Below are 21121 nucleotides of genomic sequence, written 5' to 3'. Positions count from 1 at the left end.
CCTCGCCGTGGTTCTTTTGATTGCCGCTTGTTTATTGGCCGCGCTTGTTTGACAAATGACTTCTTGGTACTAAAAGAAAGATCCACGTGCAAAAAATAAATAATGAAAAAAATATATCAATGGTAAGTAGATTTTTTTGGTGTGGCCGTGATGTTGAGACTCAGTTTTTATAAAAGGTATAATACTGTTTTGCGTCTGTCACGGTCTAGCAGCGATATGCAAATTCTTTCTCTATCTCTGGTTAAGAATCCACCAGTTAATTTGAAATCGCTTTATTGAACCAATGGTACCAAAATAAAGTCAACCCAAGCAAAATTTTAATCACAGCAATAGTTACAGGAACCATAATTTTGGATTGGCTGTTTTAATTTTGAATGTTACGTTTTAAATTATTTTTTTTATTTTATTTGTATTCATTAGTTTTAGGATCAGTTTTATTTTTTTATTATTTTATTTTTATTTTATATTTATACTTTTATTATTTGATCACAGCGACAGAACTTTCATTCACTTGGAAAGAAGGCTAACACGCTCTAAGTGAGAGAACTAAAATGTCAAAATAGACAGATGTCCAAAGAATAGCTCGGTGGGGGGGGGAAGAAAGGTGTTATAAAAATGAAGCGCAGATGCCGCGTGGGGACCTAGACGATAAATCCCAACTTCCCGTTTGCCATATTGGAGCGGAACATTTGGCGAGGGCACGGCATCAAAGCGACGGATTATTTTCCAAAGGTGCGACAAGTCCACATTGTGTGTATTTACAGCAGATGGTTAAAAAAGAAGAAGCCTTGATAGCATGGTGAAGTAGGTCGCCAAATCCTCAGGAGGATGACAAGAAAGAGAGTGAGAAATAGAAAGGGAGGGGGAAAAAAAAAAGAAAAAGCTCGAGCGAGGGAAAAGCAGGTGGAAGCGATTGGATGCGACGATATCCGTCGCACGTGATGGATGAGAAGGCCAACCGTGGGATAAAAGTTGGAGATTTTTCCCGCATTCCGGCCGGGCTATTTGTCAGCCGTGCCCGCGCCCGGCTCGGATAAACAAGTCGGAGAACAAACAAGAAGAGACAAATTGGATCGCGCGTCTCCTCAGCCCCATTCCGAGAAGTTGAAATTGGACGAATCCTGTTCACGGAAGGATGGGAGATGAGTTTTTTTTTTTTTCTCTTCCATGGCGGTTTGAAACTGAGTTTTGCGGAAAGTTTTGCCCGCTCTCGCTTTGGTTCCGGTGGGCTCGTCAGACGCGTCGCAGCCATTGATGTAGTTTGAAAACGCAAAGGTGCTCGAAAGTTTGCCACTTTGGGCGCGTGGGAGTGAATCGAAGGTTCAGTTGTGCCGGCCCTTTTGTTTCCCCCCGCTCATGTCATTTTCCTCCCTTTTCCAAGAAGTTCCCACGCTTGGGCCTTTCAAAGCCTTAATCCTCGTCTGACAGCGCTAAGACGCGGCCGCTGTGTGTGTGCGTCCGCGTTCGTGCGTGCACGCGTGTGGGAGGAGGGCTGATGGTCCGCTGGATGATGACGGTAAAGAAGACAATTAACAAAAATTTTAATTAGCGGTGGGGAAAATATTTTGAATTTAGTATCCATCATTATTTATATATTTATTTATAATTAATTATATTTATCTATAGTTATTTATAATTATTTATAAAGGAGAAAAAAAAAAGACTTATAATGTTGGAGCGCCGTGTTTTGAATTCAATGTGCTATATTTGGCGATTATTTCTTTGACGAATGATAATTTGGTAGAAATAAAAACACTTTGCAAGTTTCACCCCTTTGGAGCGGTCAAAGCGCAATTTAACGTCGTTATCGGCAACCTTGGCTGTCCTTAAAATGTGCACTTTTCAAGCTGCATGTGCAATAAATTGTTGACAAGGTTAGTATTATTATTATTTTTTTTTACGATGCATAATTCTTCATTTAAGTCCCGATTAGAATTTATGTCCTTTCGGGCTATATTTACATATTTTTGTTCCCCGTTGACTGAGCCAACATTTTACTTTAAGTGATTATGGAGGACTAAAACACAAAAGTTGTTGCTTAAGTGCTTCGCGCGCTGACCTCGCCAAATGCCACCGACCGCTTTTCACTGCACACAAACAATTTCATTAGTCTTTGGCGGATTGTTGGCGTTGCTCTTTTTGCCTCCCCGCATGGCTTCAAGTGCAGCTTGTTGTTCACGACTGTGCGACAAGCCCAGCGGACAAACACAAATTTATGACGGAGCATTTTCAAAACCGAAAATCCAGTAGTTTCCCTCATTGTCGCCATCCTTCTCCAAGTGCAACCATACACACGGTTGCATTGGCGAACAAAAAAAAAAAAAAAAGAAGAAAGCCCTCAGGAATGAAGGCTGGTCCATAATAAATGACTTTTGTTTCTGTTTTTTGCATGAAAGGACACTTTGGGGCTAACAGGAATGGCCTGCCTACGAAACAAACGAGTGCGGTCAAAACGCAAAGGCAGGCCGGAACATTCTGGGTCAGACAGTTGAGGAGGATTAATTTAATGCAGTATAACTGGATAACAGCAGGGGATTCTGGGTAAAGACTTAAGCCAGGAGAAAAAAAAAAAAGCCGTTTTGGAAAAAAAAACAACCCAAAACCAAGAGACGGACGGCTGCAGCTCATTAACGCAAGGCTAATCCCGCGCAGGACGTGGACGACTGTTAGCATTGGCCCTTATGTCAAGGTCAAGCTGCATTTTTTTTCCCTTCATGGCACCCTCGTGGTGTCAATCAAGCCCAAGAGGGAGGACGGAGGCCTTAATGGCCTCCATTAATAATAAATCTCCCACCTAATTATGGACACTGCACACTAATGAGAAGTCTGTCGTCCATTTTATTATGAGACGTTAAGCTAAGAACGAAACATAAAACAAAGGGCATAGCTTCATACCTCTGATCCACTAGCTTGATGCTAATGCTAACAAAATGAAGTTATCCTTTTTTAAGCACAGCTTCAGGCTTCTGGTTTGCTAGCTTGATGGTAATGCTAACACAATCAAGTGATCCTTTTCTTAGCAAAGCTTCATGCCGCTGGTCCATTAGCTTGATGCTAATGGTGACAACACAAATATGCAGCAACACGCTCAAACATTCAATATAACAATAATCACGGTCATATCTTCTTTATTCTCTGCCACGAGCTAAAGCTAGCTTACACATCCACCCTGTGCTGATCCGATCAACATATACATTTGGTGTGTAGCGTTTGTTACTCCCATTTGTTCCTAGCGTAGCAAATGTTTGTTTCTCCACTCGAATACGAAAACAATGGCGCTCACTGCGATCATGGTGCCGCTTGCAAACTCAGCTTTATCATTGGAAGTCAACGTGACCCCGTTAGGGAGGTCGAAACGGCTCTTGGTTTCTCGCCGCCGGCTAAAACATCCGTCACCTCGGAGATAAGTTGTTGTCGTAAAAGATCGGGGAAAGGAAAAACATCCGTCACCTTGGAGATAATGTACAAAGAGGTCTTAAAACACGAGACGTGTTAACATTGGGGGAATTGGAAGTCTCCCTTTGGTCCGTTAAAGGGCTTGACGATGTATCAGAAGCCCCTCTATATGGGAAAGATAAAAAAAAAAATTCCTCGGCGCATTTCCGTTTCTTCCTTTGGATAAAAAATTATTCCAAATCTCAAATTTTATCGATAATATCACTGTTGTGTGAGTAAAGACAAACAACGGTCACTTAAGTGACACAATGTAAGTCAAGGGCAGCTTCGTTTTCATCCTCACGGAATGCTCGTAGTGCCCCGCCCCCCCACATTCATGTTGCACTTCACGCTACGCCACTCGTAACGAGCACTTAGCCTCCCGCAACGTTATTGATGTTATGAGTCAGCAAAGCAATGTCAGTGCAAAAGGAGACATTGACACATGAGGCTTTTTTTTTTTTTTGGTTTTCTAAAGCATGATGGTCCGAGCAAGGACAAGCCGTGGGGGTAAAAAAAAAAAAAAGTGTCAGGTAAGCATGTCAATAGCCATCATGTGATTGCACTTCGGCGTCTTCTCCGATGCTGACGGCGGCTTTTTGGCACCCTCTATTTGTTCCCGCTAGCGCCACATAAAGGTCAGGAGCCTCGAGAGAAAAAAAAAAAAAAAAAAAACGTCGCTTGGCTAGTTGCTGGCTGAACGTGCAACTAAAAAAAATCTTACAAAATAAAAAATGAATTGCAAAAAGGCTATTTTTAAAAAATAACTTTTTCGACACTTTAAGTGGGACAGTGTTTTTGTTTGGCTTCCGCTTAACTTAAATGAGCCCATGCGAGGATAATTTGCACAGTTAAGTTGAATTTGGGATGAGCCCAAAACAAACAAACAAACCAACCGCTTAATACGGCCAAGAACTGTGGGCAAGTCGCATCGAATGGCTCCGAGGCGCTGGCGCGGCCACCTCCAACGCATGCACTTCATACACCCTGCCCTGCCGTGTGTGTGTGTGTGTGTGTGTGTGTGTAAGTGGGCTCGTGTGCATGCGGCAACACACTTGGCTCAAATTTCACTCCTGAGCAGGAGAGGACTTTTGGAATTATCTCCAGAGATAAACACGAGTTAAACCAGCAGCATTCCCATGATGCTCTTGTTAAATAAAATAGTGACGCGTGTGTGTTCGTGTAGTAGTATTCCCATTACTATCATTTTAAATAACTAGAAAGATGTCAAAATTTTAGCTATGCATATCTTATTTGTCAGTTTCTGTTTATACCTTGCGTATAAAAAACAGCTACACTACTCCCTTATTAAGAAAGGCCCAGCTAACTTAATGCTAATGCTAATTGGCCATTGTTTCATCTAAACACGAATGATTCGGCAACAGCGTGTGCAGAGACAATATAACAGTATTTGCGATCAGATCTTCTTTATCCTCCGCGTAGAACGGTGAATATTAGTGCTGTACAGATGAGATTAAAGAGGAGTTGAGACATGCCTGTCTGCTGCAAAGACAAGTGCTGAGTGAACAAGACAGCCGTCTGTCTGTGTTATACTGCCCCCATGTGGCCACAGCAGTTTTAATTGATGCAGTGTGACACAAAAATATTTATACAATTATTGGATGGTTTATAAAGTATAATACTTAATTATTTCTCTTCATTAAAATCCACATTACAAAGATTTTGTTGTTTTGGGTGAGAGCCAAAGGATTAATGGAAATTGCAATCATTTCAATGACAAAAGAGAATGTTTCGGAACAAAGAAAACCAATTATTGCTTACCGCTGCTTTATGGAATAAACCTGTCAAAGATTATAAAAGTTCTGGAAAAAGTTGCCACAATTGGGAGTTCACTTTAGTTTGTCATTTTCTAAACTGCCCTTTGATTGAGGCTTGGGGCGGCATAGAAATGAAGTGTGGCTGATGCTTGCCGCTCACAGATAGGCTGCTCTCGGGTGACTTTGTGCGGTGGGAAAGATGGAATAATTACGAGAAAATACAAAGAAAAAAAAAATAGGCAAAAGACGGCAGGCCACCAGTGGGAGTGCAGCCAGGCTGACTGGCTGCCTAATCATAGCTGGACCAGACGCAAGCTTCATCAAAGTAACTTTTCAAACGTCAACGCTGATTTCTACCACGTATTATAGGAGCCACTGAGAAATAAAGTGGGCTAACTCTAGACCACCAGTCCAAGTGAAATCATAATTTTATATCAGCAATTTTTATACAAACTTAGCTTAGCATTTCATCATATACATGAACAATCATGTCCGAATATGAACATTATAAAATGAACTTGGCGTCACTGCTTTCTGTAGGTCTAAAAAGCAGGATTGAAAAATGATTTTACTCTTGAGTGTCAACCCTACTGCGCCACCATCTAGTGTTCAACGGTGGAATTACACCCAAAATAAAGAGACGAAATTAGATTCAAAGCGTACAAAGCGAATATTTTCTGCTTTCGCTCTTCGCCCTTCAAATTGAGTGTCAATCTTACTGCGCCACCATCTAGTGTTCAACAGTGGAATTACACCCAAAATAAAGAGGATAGATGAAATCAAATTCAAAGCGTACAAAGAAAAGGTCGAGAAGTAGTGGGACCGCGACGGGAACGGATATCGTGGGGTTGACTCTATTTCGAGTCGTTCTATTGTGACATTTCTCAAGTGTGCCGCGTGTTTAGCAAGCTACAAAAGGCAACAGCGGTAATTACGACAAGTAGTGAGCGAGCGAGCGAGACTCCTTTGAGGGGTGACTGCTGCTTTCTTGCTGCTGCTTTTGTGTTTCTAATTAACATCACCAGAGAAATAAAACACGCTAACTGCTAAAATGCCACGTGCGGCGAGGACATGCTAATCAGGCCGTACGCAAATGAGTCTTAAGTCATTTCGCAATAATAACGCACAGCTGGAGATGTGGCCGAGGCGCCGAGCGAGAAAAAGGGTGCTTGTTTTTCTTTTGCCAGTGGCTCTGGCGGGTGGCGTTCTCTCGGCTTGGATTAAACACAGCCCGGAAAAGCACGCGCGTACTTCAATTTTATATGCACGTAATTAAAAAAAAAAAAACGCTGATGGAACGGCGTCGGATTGCAGCGCTTCTTAAACTTTTTACAACAACCAACGCCTCAAAAAATGGCCACCACAGTAATTAATTTAATATCAGTCAAAAACCAGACACAGGTTTCATCCCTCAAGAAAAAGCTGAAGTTTCATTTTTTTTTTTAAACTTCGGTCCCGTTTCATTTGCTGTGATGTGGCTGAAGTCCCGTGTGTGTGTGTGTGTGTGTATGCGTGTGTGTTCATGCGTGTGCGCCTCCACTGAAATTGACATCGGCGACCCCTACAGAAATCGGCGTTTCCTCCATCCATCCTTCCTTACCTACCTTTTTTTTTTTCTTTTAATGAAATCTATGGTATATCTGTAGGCGTACGCTTAACCCTGAGAAAATTGAGTTCTCCTATTCATTTATTCATTAATTCTTTAATTAAATTGCAATAACGCACACTGTATCCGTGTCCCTCGCAGCCGGTCTGACTTATAATTAAAATAACCGCCACTTATTACCTGCTATGTTCAGAGGTCCGTGTGTGTGTGTGTGTGTGTGTGTGCGTGTATCATTTGCCCTCTCGGCGTGACAATTATAGCTGCCTTAATGGAAACGGTGCTGAATAATATACAGTACACGGCATGGATTCCATTTAATGCCTCCCTTACAGCGAAGACAGGTGGGGGGGAGGGCGGAATAACTTTTTCAAAGTCTTCATTTTCTATTCGTGGCAAGAAGGAAACTATTTCCTAAAATAGCAGGTGTTTGTTTACATAGATTCAGAGAGAAGTCAGTTAAATTGTACAAATGCTAGCTTTTGGTTGGAGCGGAAAGGAGCTAGCTTGATGGACACACGAGCATGTTTTATGCTAAAATCCCTGATTATGGATCAAATTTGGGATTCATTTTGGGTCACAAAGGTCCTCATTAAAAATAAAAAAAAAAGTCTTCTCATTTCTCCTGCCTGTTTTTTTTTCCCCCTCCCACCGTGTCGATGCTTCCACATCAAAGGCGAGCATTAGCATAGCGCGAGACGGCATAGACAGAGCGTCAACCTCATTTAGCGCCTCGCCGCCATTTAAGGGATGAAAGTGGTGAAGCTTCTCGGTGACAAAGGCACGGCCAAGCGATTAAAAAGTGAACATTGGTGCCATTATGGGTCATTTACCACTTCAAATGCGGAATCACTCGTCATGTGGGCTGAGGGAAAAGTCAGGATACAGTTCCACTCCGCTCCTGTAGGTGGTGCTAACTCAATTAATAAATTATCCTAAAAATACCACTTTCTGATTACATTTATTTTCATTTTATTTTTACAGTTATGTTTTAGGGGGGCACTGCTCTAAACTTTCTTTCATGTCTGCAAAAATGCATACCTTTAACATTTTTTTTGAAGACTCTGCCATCTTGATGATTTTCAAAACGTACTTGAGATACATCAAAGACTCCAAAGTGTCTTTAATGTAGAGGCAAGCGAGCACCTTCGGCTGGACTGAGCTTCGCCTCCAGGGAACCGAGATAGCCTTCTCAGATTTTGAGTGGACTTCCTTCTCTTGTGATTTATGCGGTCTTTTTATCACCTCACATTGTTTGTGAATTCTGATCTCATCAGCTGTCAAGCAAAGGGTACGTACAGTCGCGGTCCGTTTTTGCTGAGGTCATCTTTTTGTGCCACACCCGAATTAGTACGTATAGTTGTTTTAAAATCGGAGATTCTCGCCACCCTTCAGCATTACAGGACTGGATAAACCTGATTCCCATTTGTGATACACGAGTCACGGGAAAAACAAGGTGCAAGATCAATCCGCCGCCTACCCCTTGTTTCCTCAACCTCCTCTCAGGTTATTTATAAACTTTTTAGAAAAAAAAAATCTTCATTTAACCAACCGGGCGGGGGGGTGCTCGGCGGCATCCCGTCGCTCACGTGAGCGGTTGCCTGGCAACTGTTAACCAACTCGCTCGCTTGCAAGTTTCCAAGAAAAATGTACCGGTGGGTTGGCCGGTGGTTTGAATTGAGAAGCAAACAACGGAGAGTTGTTCCTAATATTTTGGTCTAAACTGAAGGAACGGCTCATTTGAAAGCGATGTTTCTGATGTTTTCTACATCTTTTTAAAGTAAGGCTGTCAAGACAACTGCAAGCAGATTTTCTTTTTTTTTTGCAAACTCCACGGTTGAGTCACGTGCAGATGCTAACTTTTGCTTTGGCTAATTTCGCTACCATCTGCGCTCTCACCAGGCAAGAAGGACCTCTGAACTTTTTTTCCCCATGAGCAGACGCTGGCTGGTTTGTGCGGGCGGCTCGCAGGCTGTTCCCGCTCGAGCGTTCAAATAAAACCAGAAGCATTTTACCTTCTTCGTGATTGCTTTGACATCCAGATACCGCCGTTTAAAAAAAAGCTTGAATTAATATTGATTATTAATATATAAATACACAATTTTAATTCATGTTTAAATGTTCTAAAAATATTTAAATGACAATGACACATCACATGAAAAGCTATTTGAATTATTTTTTATATTTAGTTAGTTTTAAAATGATCTGTATCTATGCCTAATTAAATTCTGAAAATTATAAAAATAAACAATTAAAAAGTCATGATAAAAATACAATCAATGAATTATGTACAATTCAATAAATAAATTAATTATTTAATTATTAAAATTAATCAATTTGAAATGTTTACAATATTCATCTAAATCCATTTAAATCATTTTACAATTTACATTTAAATTCAAACAACACATTTTTAAACTTAACTATAAATCAAATTGTGAGAAACCGTGATGAAATTGCGCCGCAGAATCTTTGATTGCGAACAGGCCGACGTAATTCCGCTTTACCTTAAGGATGTTTTTGTATTCTTGCTATTGCTTCCTATAGGAAGCTTCTATTTCTTATACTGTATGCGCTGTCTCAAAAAAGTTATTGTCGGATTCAATTTTTGCTAAGTTGAACCTTAGGTCAAGGACAGCGTAATTGGATTTGCCGGTATATCTCGTAGTGCATCAAATACACATTTTCGATTGTTATTCATGTCACAAAATGTACTTCGTGAGACAAAACGATACCAAGAATTGGCGGTTGAGAGACAGGGGAAAAAAAGCGAGGTCACTTGTTGCCGGGCAGAGTTCATGGGGCACAATTCCTCACTGCCCCATACAGAGTCCAAACCCAAAAACTTTGCAAAAAATATGCCTCTAACGTCAAAATAATGTAAAATAAAGTCAGTAACATCCAAGACAAACTCTTTTTTTTTGTCCACAGCTGTCAATTTGCTTTCAGTGTGTTCAAACGTGTTTATACAGTAAGTGGTCGCAAACTGACAACACGAAGCTAATGGAAAGTCTGTGTCCGCGACCGGCCAACAGCCGCCAGGAGAAGCCAAAAGCGTCGGGAAACGATGACACTGAACGGACTGGACATATTGTATTTGTTTTTTTTTTTTCAACATGGACATACATTTTGCTGGGTTTTGCCACCTGGGATTCCTGGCTAAAAGCCATCTCTCTGAAAAGCCCATTTAGCACTGCAACCATCCACGCGCAAGTAATTCTAATAGTGTCAATACATTCAAGTCATCCTTTTACGATAATCGTTTTTAAGGCATGTTTGAACATAACTGCAGAAATTGAAGGCATCATTTTGTAAATTTCTAAATCAATGGGACCACAGCATGCAACGACATCGCTTAATAATTTCCTCACGATATAAATACAAAAATATTGGTAATTATTTCCATGAGTAGCGCCACAAAAAAGTCTCAAGAAGCCATTTCTCAAAAACATACTGGACGGCTGCCATTTTGATTTTTAAGTGGCCATCTTTTTTTGGGGACGTTTTTGGTCTTTCTTCCCCAAAGGTCTATCAGATTTTTTGACTGTTCCCTGTGGATTAGACTAGAATAACGAGCCGCTGGCGATTTATTGCAGACACAGAGAGCCATAAAAATTCAACGTCACCGCATACAATAGGCGCCATAACTTATTCGTATGAGAATTGGCCTCCTTATGCTTGTTCCATTTTATGCATTGTGCTATATTCATTTATGCGCACTTATCCAGCCAATATGAATGATTCTAATGGAATAAAGCAGCATCACATCCAGGAAATTGTTTACAACAATGTGACAATACGGTGAGGAGCTGTTTGTGAATGCTAAATGTGTGAAGGCTTTAGCCTCGTCCGGGCGGCTTTCATCTGGCTGCCAAAGTGCATTAGAATAATCCCGTTCATGAAAATGTTTCATCCCTTTATGTCTGGCACTCCCCCCCACCCCCCCCAAAAATAAAACAAACTGCCGCATATCTGTCCTGAGCACAGATACAGCCCTTTTCCAAAATGGGTTTCGTACTTCCCAAATGTACAAGTGTAGAAAATTGAAAACAATCCCTGTCTGTTTTTCTTTCCATGGAACTATATATGTATTTATACACACACACACATTTTATTTATAGTTGACTTGCATTCACATATTCATCCAATCCCACATATGTGCATAATGCAAACATCTGCCCATCCATCCATCCATCCTCTCTCCATTCATATAATCGGTCAGACATGGGCCCGGTGGATGATAACCTAATTTAAACGCCTCTATTACATTAGATTCCCGATAGGTCGCAAAGTAAATACAGCCTGAGCCGATCAATTTGTCCGCGGGCGAAGCAAGAAGCAATAATTCCGCGGCCGACGGGTGCATTTAGCGGTCGGAGCTCCCCCCCCCCCCAGCACGCATCCATTGCTACTTAGGGGTGGCCGGGCCCGCTCGCCATGCGGCGCTTTAGTGCACATGGCAGATAAGAGCTGCACGGTTGTGGGGAAACCAAATTATGTGCGCGCCGGTCGTATGAGATTGTGGAACAGCCTTTGATGAAAATTGACCACCGTGTCTCCATTGTGATGCTTTCCGTCCATTTGGAAATGTTCTTTATATAAAAAAACGACATTGGGAGAGTAGTGTGGCGTCCCTCAAGGAAGACTTCTAGGCCCACTGCTGTTTTAAGCAAAAGTCCTGTCCCTTCGCATACACAATGTAAACATATGTCTCTCCATTGTCATGAACACAATCTAAACATGACTTTTCCTTTCACACAATTCGATATTCACGTCTGTCCATTGAAACATGCAGACATGTTTTCTTCCCTCTTGAGCCTTTCGACGCTCATCTTGCAAAGACCAAAGCTGTCATTAATAATGAACGGCAACATAACATGAGTAGCCTGCCCTCACCGCAACGTGCCGGCCGGGGGTTCTTATCGAGAGAATGGATCGGGAAGTGTGGAGGTAGGCGCTCGGTTGTGTGTGTGTGTGTGTTTGCGACTGCAACCGTAAAAGTGATAACCCGAACGTGCACGGGAAACACCTCTATTTATAGCGCTCGGCTTCTTCATGCAGACAGGAGGGCGCGTGAGCTGAATGAGCGCGAGTGCAAGAGGAAGGTGAGGAGGAGGAACGTGGAGAAAGAAATAAACGTGCGCTCGCCCACAATTCAGACTTTCAACTTTTTAATCGGCATTGTGACCCGACTACAATTATTCGCTATCTTTTATAACGGATCACAAATATTCAATCATCTTAGTAGTCAAAGAAGAGCTCGCGAGAAAGGAGGCTCCGAGTAATGAACTTCCCGGTTTGCAGGCACCATTCAGAGTATATCTCGAAATGATCTCGATGAGTTATTTTTAGACAAGAAAATGCCCTCTGTGAGAATTTAAGAAATGAAAAGGCTTCAAAATAAGGCAACCGATTGGTTTTACGTTCAATAAAAAATCTCACGCACGCAAGCACACGCATAGCGCTACTACGTGTGAGGAGCACGTGCCAGTGTGCGTTCCCAAATCTTCGGGAGTGACAGGCTCGGTGTTGGCGTGCTGTGTGCTGTGAAATATCCTGAAATGGCTCGCCTGCAGGGCTCGGTGAGAGTCGGAAGCAAAACGTGACTCAATGAAGCCAGTCGGGGGGCGGCGAGGGGGGAGTCTGCTCTGGGAGGGGGGGGCTTGCATAGCGAGACAGGGAAAGAACAATTTGAATGAGAAGCTTTGGGTGGGGAAAGATGCCGTGGTGGTGACGGAGGGGGGGGGCTGCGACTGGGGAGGAGGACGGAGGCGGCTGTTAGCCACACGAGCTAAGCGCGTCACGTGCGGCTTTGAAATTGGTCAGTTTGCGTGCTGCTAAAAATAGCACGTGCCAGAAATAGACGGGCGGCTCGGAGGAGTGAAGGACAAAATAAACCTTATGAGATCTCGCTCCGATCCAGCGTCACACAAATAAGCCAGGGAGGCAAAAGTGCGGGGTTTATTTTGGGATGATGTCTGAAGCTCCATTCCGGCACTCGCTAGCCTGTCACCTTCCGAGAAAGTCAGATTCACGTTGTCAATAGCTTCGATTTATTTTCTTTCATGCCATTTTAAGAAAAAGTGCTTTATTGGGATATATAGACTAAGTCTTTCTTTAAAATCGACAATTGTAAATGTCGTGGGGAATGGGAAAGAAGACTGCACCTGCTGCGGGAAGCTCAGCCATGTGAATCACTACAATAGTAAAAATAATAAAAAATATATACTAAAATATTTAAAAAAAAAAAAAAAACATTTGTAAAAACATAAATACAAAATAAATAAATAAATAAACAAAACTCACTATGTCCAACCTTAAGTTGCCAGTTAATCACAAGACAATTGAGACTTTATTGATCCCCGAGGGAAAATCAAATACACCTCAAATAATGAACCCGCATCTGATCCAGATTGCATATGTGTCTACATGCTGCATAAAAACAGCAACGGCTCAAGTTGTAATTTGTCATATTGATGACTCAGCCTGAGCTGAGCTGAATCGATAACTGATCGCTACGTAATTTGTATGGTGGGAATATTTGTGGCGCTGCGTGACCTCCTAATTGAAGGAGGGTTCATCGTGGACACAGCGCATAGCCACAGGTGCTAGCCAAGCCGCTTGCTATCACCCTGCAGTTAATTATATCCAGTTGCCGTGCCGTCTTGACAATTTACCTTTAATTACTGACTAGATCTTTAATGGGGCGATCAATAGCGTAAAAAGAACACTCTGATCAATACTCTGCGAGCGTGTGGGGGGGGGACCAAACAAAAGGCGGCGCATGCTTAAGTGTTAAGGCAAATAATAAATTAGACGCCGTGACGATGGGAGGAGGCGGCAGCGGGGCGCGGCCTTCGGCGGCGCAGCTAGCGTGGCTAACGGTTGTCGCCGGAAAGAAAGCAGGAGTGTCGGTGCGTGAAAAATGTGCATTTCAATGTCGAATACGAGGCAAAAGGGTACAAAAAGAGGGAGATTAGAAGTGTAGTCATTCAACAACAACAAAATTGCTTTCAAAGAGACGTTTCAGATCTCATCGCATTTTCAAGAGCCACCGTTTATCTGGCTTGATTTTGTAAACGGAACCCAATAAAATCTGTTTAAAATACAATATGCTCTCTCCTTCACAGCTGCCAAGCTCCCCCGCAGGTCTCACCGCTGCGCGACCATTTGTTTAGCTAATGTGTGCCCAAGCGCATCTAAAAGTTCTCGCTGAGATCTGTTAGTGGATTAGCATGAACTGTTTAGCATGAGTCCTAACTAAAAGATTATTATTATTCCAAATCAAGCAAAAAGAAAAAATAGATGGATAAAACATTTTGTGTATTTTTTCTGAGACTTGTGAGATCACTTGTTACTAGGCAGAGTTGATAGGGCTCCATCATACCTGCCCCCAAACAAGTAGTACAATTTGAATTTTAGCTCAACGTTAAATGACAAATACACCTCTTGTGTTATTTCCTTTTCATTTTACAGTGGTTCAAAATGTTAAATTGTAAGAAGAATGTTGAAGAACCTTGAGTGGCGAGTCAAGTCGCCGCCTAGCCCAAGGACAAACGTGATTGAACGTACTTTTTTTTTCTTCCTTTTTTTTGGCTCCGGCCCAGCGAAGAATAAGAACGCCTCGTAACAAGCGGCGCTGAACCTGAGGCGCTTGTCGTCGCTAACAAATGGCGGCAACGCGGTGGAACGCGTACTCGCTGAGGGATGGCGAAGGAGATGGAGCGGACATTCTTATGAAAAAGGATGGGCGGGGAGAAGCGCGGCGGGCGGTAGAAGCATCCGTCAGCACCTATTCGCTTTGCCCTTCGCTTGTCTGTCTGTCAGCGAGGGTCCCCACTTGGCCATCAATCTTTCTCGATGGTGTTCCGCTAGCTATTGTAGCGAGAAACTTATGGAAGAGCGGTATTTTTATTGTCATTTGGGTTGAAGGCAAAAAGGAAGTTGCCGGTGTGTTTCCCTACATGGCCATCAATCTACTTGGATGATCTTCAGCAAGATTTTGTGTTGTACAAAAAGTACAGCTGACCTAAACCTTTGGGGTCATTTGTGTTGAGAAATGTATTTTTTGTTCTAAAAACCGAGAAGTGTTGTGTCATTGTACTTATTGGAGTTGATTTGAATGAAGGAGTTGTCGATTGGCAGAGTGCAAAATGGCGTCGGAGGTTGGTGACAATTGATAACGCTGATTGACCGTTAGCTAGCAAATTAGCGTTAGACAAAGTCAGCACACACACTTTTCAGTGGACTGGACACTTTTAAATCTCAAATCCATGAAACAATTGAGGATAGCCCTGCTATTCACGTAGCCATTTGACCTAGCTACCTAGCGCGGCTAGCTCGTATCATGTTGCTACAATCCAACGACAACGCGGCGGCTGTACTCCACCTGCTAAAACATGTACATGTGTGCCTTTTAAAGACCGGATGGAATTATTCATTGTTTGCAGACACGCTGCTATTTTGGGAAACACAAGTATGCTAAAATTAGCAGTGAGCGGCAGGTTTGTGAAAAATTGATGGGACGCACGCAAAAGGATACATTTGATCCGCCCTAGCGCTGACAAGACGCCGCCGCTGTGAAGGTATGTCACATGAATGATACAAGGGCTCGTCATCGGTGGATGTCGTTACGCCTTATGCTTGACATTCACGGTGCACTAAAAGCAAGTTGGCTCCAAAAAATGAATAAATCAAAATAAACCATTCGCCCCATTCACATAACGTCCGCATTATTTACATCAACGGAGAACGTAAACATCTGTGGGCAGAACGTCGACATCCATCAAAGTAGCGAGTGGAAAAGCAGCTCGTTTTCATCACGCGTCAGCGCTAATTAAGTTCACGGCACACGTAAAGGTTAACACACGTGGGTGTGTTGCTCGCAAACAGGTAACCACGCCGACATCATAAACACGACAGCGTGCCGACAATGCTCGGGGACCGTTTATTTGTATTCTGTTTCATTTATCTGGCTGTGGAAAATGAAGGGGCTAAAAAAAACCAGAAACCAAAATGTCAAATTGTAAAAAGGCTCATTTGAGTCTATCTTCGTCCACCTAATCTATCAGAAATTACATTTGTAGTAATATAACAAATGACATTTGTAATAAAGTAAAAAAAGAAAAAATATATTAAAAAGAGGTAGAAAATAAATAGTCTTAAAAAATACGTACTGGTGTAACAAAAGCCGATTCGAATCGGAAATGCGGTTTAAAAGAGGGAATCGAACTGTTCCAATGTCCTGGAATCGTATCGAATCTATCGAGATATGAATCGAATCATCTTTTACTGGACACGCGCGCCTAGCTTTGAGCCCAAAAATTAGGAACAGCTTTCAATATAATGCAGAGCATTGTTTACAAAAAAATAATTGCGTGTGAGCGCCCACCAGCTGTCATGTCACCGGGGGGCTCGGTGGTGAGCTGGAAAATGGAGGAAGCGGCTCGGTGCCCTGTGAGATTTGCACACACGCACGCACACACGCGCACACACATGCTTGTTGATGAAACGCTACCCACTGGTGAGGGCAACGCGCATCAAACATTGCTGCGTGTCCACACATTATAAAAAGTAGCATATTGACGACTCGTTTCATATCGATACAACGTCTGCATAGATCATCCGTCCGGCACGTTAGCATGCAGGTGGCTTTACCATTCTACTTTTACGGCCGCCTGTTATGTGACACTAAAGGGCCGCTCATCAACTGAGGAGGTGACAGCCTGCATGCACAAATATCACGCGCCTCCTGTTCCGGTCCCTAGAGGGCGGCAGTGGGGGTCGGACGCATGAGCGGAGCAACTGGCCGAGCTGCATGTCTCAAATTCGTGGCGGCTTGTGTGGGGGTTGGGAATACAGTTATGCAGACACAAATAGTTCTTCTAAGATGCTGTCATCTCAATTTCTTTCCAAGTTTTGTTCTGGTGTCTGTCTACATGTGTTGCTCCACTGTTTGTCGCGGGTTATCAGCGCTAACCGTTAGCATGTTTTGTATTGTCTGCGTTTTGATTTTTGATTAGATGTCTTCCCACCACTCATGGCTTGCTTGGAAATGTGAACATTTATTTTTTTAATGAAACATAATGAAGAACCCCAAAAGGAAAAACGATGCAGGTTACGATATGAAAACAGGAGACAGATTTCACTCTGGAAGAAGAACAAAACAACAAACCCACGCTGAAATGAAAAATCTCCTTGGCAGAGGCAATAACGAGCGAGCGCTTGCCGCTTTCTCCGTGCCAGCGCAGCGCATGGGCCGTGCCAACCAACATTTTCAGATCTTTGCTTGTCATTTGCATTTTCTCTTCATGTGTGCCACTCATACACGGCATTTTTTTTTTTTTTTTTTACAAAAGTCATACGCACACTAAAGTAATAAGCGCTGTTGTCAAAAGTGCAAATAAAATTTGACTGATTCATTTACGTTTGCTCTTCTTTGTGTCTCCTTGAGTGTATTGCACTCTACCGCCACCTGATGGCCAAGCGGAAGGAGCAGTCCAATGACTTGGATTGCGGCATGAAATCTGGATGAATCCGTGCCACGTGTGCCCTTGTGTGTATGCGTGCGTGTCTTTTGCATGCTCTTGAGATGTCCCGCTGACAGACAGACAGACATCAGCGTTGCGCTGGCTCTCCGAGGACGGAGACATCGAAAGCGGCCCGGCTAATGTCTCCTGATAGCTCTTGCGTCTCCACTGAGCGAGTGACTGATAGATTTGTAGGCTTCTCTCACAATCGCCCTCATGTCTTCTCTGCATGAATATTTTGTCGGAATCCCGGCAGCCGCCGGCGAGTACATTTGCCTCATCCCCACTGGATATTTTTCTGTACATCTTATCGCGGGGTGCTCTAGGCTTACGTTTCTGCAGGCCGTCGATGGCGAGATGATTGACAGGCCGAGCTTATCCTCTCTTCCACACATACACACACACACACACACAAACAGTAGACTAATCACAGAATCGCCACTTGCTTGATTTCCCAGAGCAGACTGATTGCAAAGGAAAGAGGGGAAAACAAAAACAGCAAAATACTCCACTAAAAAGTTGAAAGACTCCAAAATGTAAGCGAAACTGCTTTTCATACCAAATTCTGCTCAAATGTGTTTGGCAAAAGTACAAACTATCTGCAATTAAATACAGAATCTGATTAAAAATAGCCAGTATATAGCAACATTTCTGCTAATTATATCGCTTATGTTTTGTAAATAGAAAATATCTTTGCAACCAAATCTGAATAAAAATAAACTAGTAGGTCAAGGACAAAATGTTGACTAAATCCAGCCAGTAAGACTTCTGAAACATCAGACGAAAACTATACTACAAAATGATCTCCGAACTGCATTTTTTATTTTTTTTTTTTTGCTTAGCTTGCTTGCATGGTTCTCCCTTGCCATGAGTGATTTTTCATGTTCCGTTTTGGGCACAAAACGACTGAAAACGGCATCCCCCGTGCATCATCATGACATTTGTTGTTGTGTTGACATTGCGCAGCCTCACGTGCAACACACCAACAGTGTGCCAGGCGGCGTGCTAAAAATAGACCTGCCATTTTTTTTTGCTTTTTAATATCTCCTTCTTAAATATGCATGAGATTAACGAGCGGAGCAGGGCCGCCCGCTGACTGACAAGCTTTGTTTGCAAGCTTCACGTTGCGTTGTGGTCCAAGTCAAGCGGGCGACGGCCCTCCGGGATCAACCGCGCTCGCCTCGCCAATATGCCAACATGTCATCGTTTTAGAATGCTAAAGGCTGTCAAGGAGCTTCATTTTGGGCCTTTTTCACACATTAACTTTATATCAACATGTCATTGTTTTATAATGTTAAAACTGTCAAGGAGCTTCATTTTGGGACTTTTTTAACTTTATGTCTGGTCACCATATTGTGATAAAGAAAGGCAGTTAAATAAGAAGTATTCCAGAAAAAGCGTTATAACTAGAGATGTAATCGTAACATGATCGATTAATCGACAACAAATCAAGCTGCTGTTTAAATCAGGTGTGAAAAAAAACCACACAAATCAAATCACAAATTTTAGAGAATATTGCAACCTATTAATAATATTTTGAAAGTCTCGATAAAATCATAATAAACATAAGAAAAAATATGTGAAATACACAAAGAGAAAAGCATTTTGGACAAGACACAAAAAATATGTGATGATAAAAACGACAGACAAAAGTTATGCAAGTATTACACAACTATTAGAAAGTGGGAAAAATAGCCTCATTATGGATTCAATTTAAAAAAAATATATAATTCCATCCAAGGAACGAATTCATAAAAATGTCACTTACCGCTTTGCCGAATCACAAGCTGGCGTCTATTTTTAGCTCTGCTGTTTTGTCGTCCTTTCCTTTTTTGCCTTTCATCCTTCCTTGCGTGCCACTTGGCAAGCGTGGCACGCGGGCGCATACGGCCCCGTTTGTTTCCATACATTTCCTGCGCCACAGAAAAATGTAGCTTTTTATTTTATTTTTTGTGTGTGTGTGTGTGTGTAAAATTGCAAGTGCATGTATGCGGAGGACGTGTGGAGGAGACATATGTCCCAGCACAGCACACTTGATGAAGTCCATATGGACGCTGGTTGGTGCGCCGCTGTGAGCGTGTGCAGGAAATCACTCAGCTGCCAAATACTCAAGCTGCTTCAAAGTCACTCTTCCGATTCGCGCTCTCGTTTAGCCCCAAAAACAAAAGCGCATAGACAAACTTTAAGGAGAGCAGTCCAATATCAAATAATTAAGCTTGCTTGCTAATTTGCGGCTAACGGTGTTTCACGTTTGTTAACAATTTGCACGACAAGGAAATGATGGATACAATTTCCAGCACAATTATTTTGAAAGAATGCCAGCACAAGTACATCTTTAAAATCTTTCTACACTTCATAAAACGTTCACAGCAGCCCCATTTTGACCTAACAATTGATTACTTCTAGTCCCGTTATTTCCTATGGGGGGTAAAGTAGCTTGCATGTGGTAGGGCACTGCCCCTCACGTAATGAAAATGTGATTGGCTGCTCTCGGATCATTTTATTTACTTTTATTTTTTATTACTTCTTTTGCCAAAGCCCAATGCAATGAAAATTTCTCCAATCTCTGTCTGAGAGATGTAGAAATAAAAGGAAATTATCAAAGAGTCAAAAGTGTCATCAAATTAATAAGGCCTCGTCTCATTAATCCAAGGGGGTGGCGTCATCATTTTCTGTGTGGCCAACGCCCCCGCCGCCATTTGACATGGCGAGCGCTCACAAAGTTACGCAATTTGTTAAGTGAGCACGAGGACCAAAAAAAGAAAGAAAAAAAAAAGACGATAAGGGGCAATGGAGGGCTACTTGAGCGCAAATTGAAATGTGAGTCAGACTCTTTGGCAGCAAGAGCTAGAGAATCTACACACACACACAGGCAGTAGTAGTGGTTGTGGTACTCGACGTTGGAGATGAAACTAATCCGCTAACAATCCTGAGTGTGTTGCTGTTGCAGTCAAGTGATGACGTCACGCCGGATAGATTAAAGTCAAGTGAAGCGAGAGGACAAAATGGGAGAGATTTGTAACGTGGGATATTTGGAATGTGGCACAAAAACGGAATACCCAGAGGAAAGCCACGCAGGCACGGGGAGAACATCCAAACTCGACACAGAAAGGCCTGACCCAGAATCAAACCATGCGTTTCTCTTTCATTTGCTAACATGTTGACCTATAAAAAAACTGCAACAACAGATTACTGTACACACACATATATATAGACACACACACACTTCCCGGGATTACAGGGCAAGTGATGGGGGAAGGGAGTTCTGTGCCGTGTTTTTTTTTTTTTCTCCATCTTTTTGCTTTGATGGCCAGTGCTTGCGTTACATAACACAACATCATCAGCCCGGAGTGAGGCTAACACACAAATTCACTTTAGTGGACTAAATCGCCTCTGAAAGTTGCTAGCGGCTCACTAGCAATTGCTTGATTAGCACTCGGAGATGCTAACAGACTTGCTAATTTGCTAGCCAAATTGGATAACGCTGCACCTTCTCGTTTAGCACATTTCAAAAGTGAGAATGAATCCGCACGTACTCACTTGCTGTTTTTGCTGCTTCATTTCTTCTTTCAAAAAGTAGTATGGAGTCAATATTTTCACTTTTTAGCCATCCAGACTTTCGATGGAGGTTAAGTGAGGCCAGGCGGTTTGGTCCCGCGCAAACCGGAAATGGGCGGGGTTTATCACTTCTCAGCCGGTGGGGCGTTCAAGAGTTTATAAATTTACTGTCGAGTTATTGTCACCGCTTTAAATGTGTTAATATTGCGTGAAAATAA

The 21121-nt window shown here is 42.5% G+C and overlaps 1 protein-coding gene across 1 annotated transcript in view; it reads right to left on the bottom strand.

Annotated features, from left to right (window-relative positions):
• Positions 1–21042, bottom strand: part of LOC125969320 (sorbin and SH3 domain-containing protein 2) — a 63949-nt gene extending 42907 nt beyond the window's left edge. Inside the window, exons 1-2 of the mRNA XM_049721237.1 lie at positions 20886–21042; positions 19114–19258 (exon numbers count right to left, since the gene is read on the bottom strand). The gene's annotated coding sequence lies outside the window, so the exon portion shown is untranslated. The remainder of the gene's footprint in view (positions 1–19113; positions 19259–20885) is intronic.
• Between the last annotated feature and the right edge of the window lie 79 nt (positions 21043–21121).

The sequence above is a fragment of the Syngnathus scovelli genome, chromosome 5 (genome assembly GCF_024217435.2).
Source record: "Syngnathus scovelli strain Florida chromosome 5, RoL_Ssco_1.2, whole genome shotgun sequence".
Classification (NCBI taxonomy): domain Eukaryota; kingdom Metazoa; phylum Chordata; class Actinopteri; order Syngnathiformes; family Syngnathidae; genus Syngnathus; species Syngnathus scovelli.
This window is presented reverse-complemented; position numbering and strand designations above follow the sequence as displayed.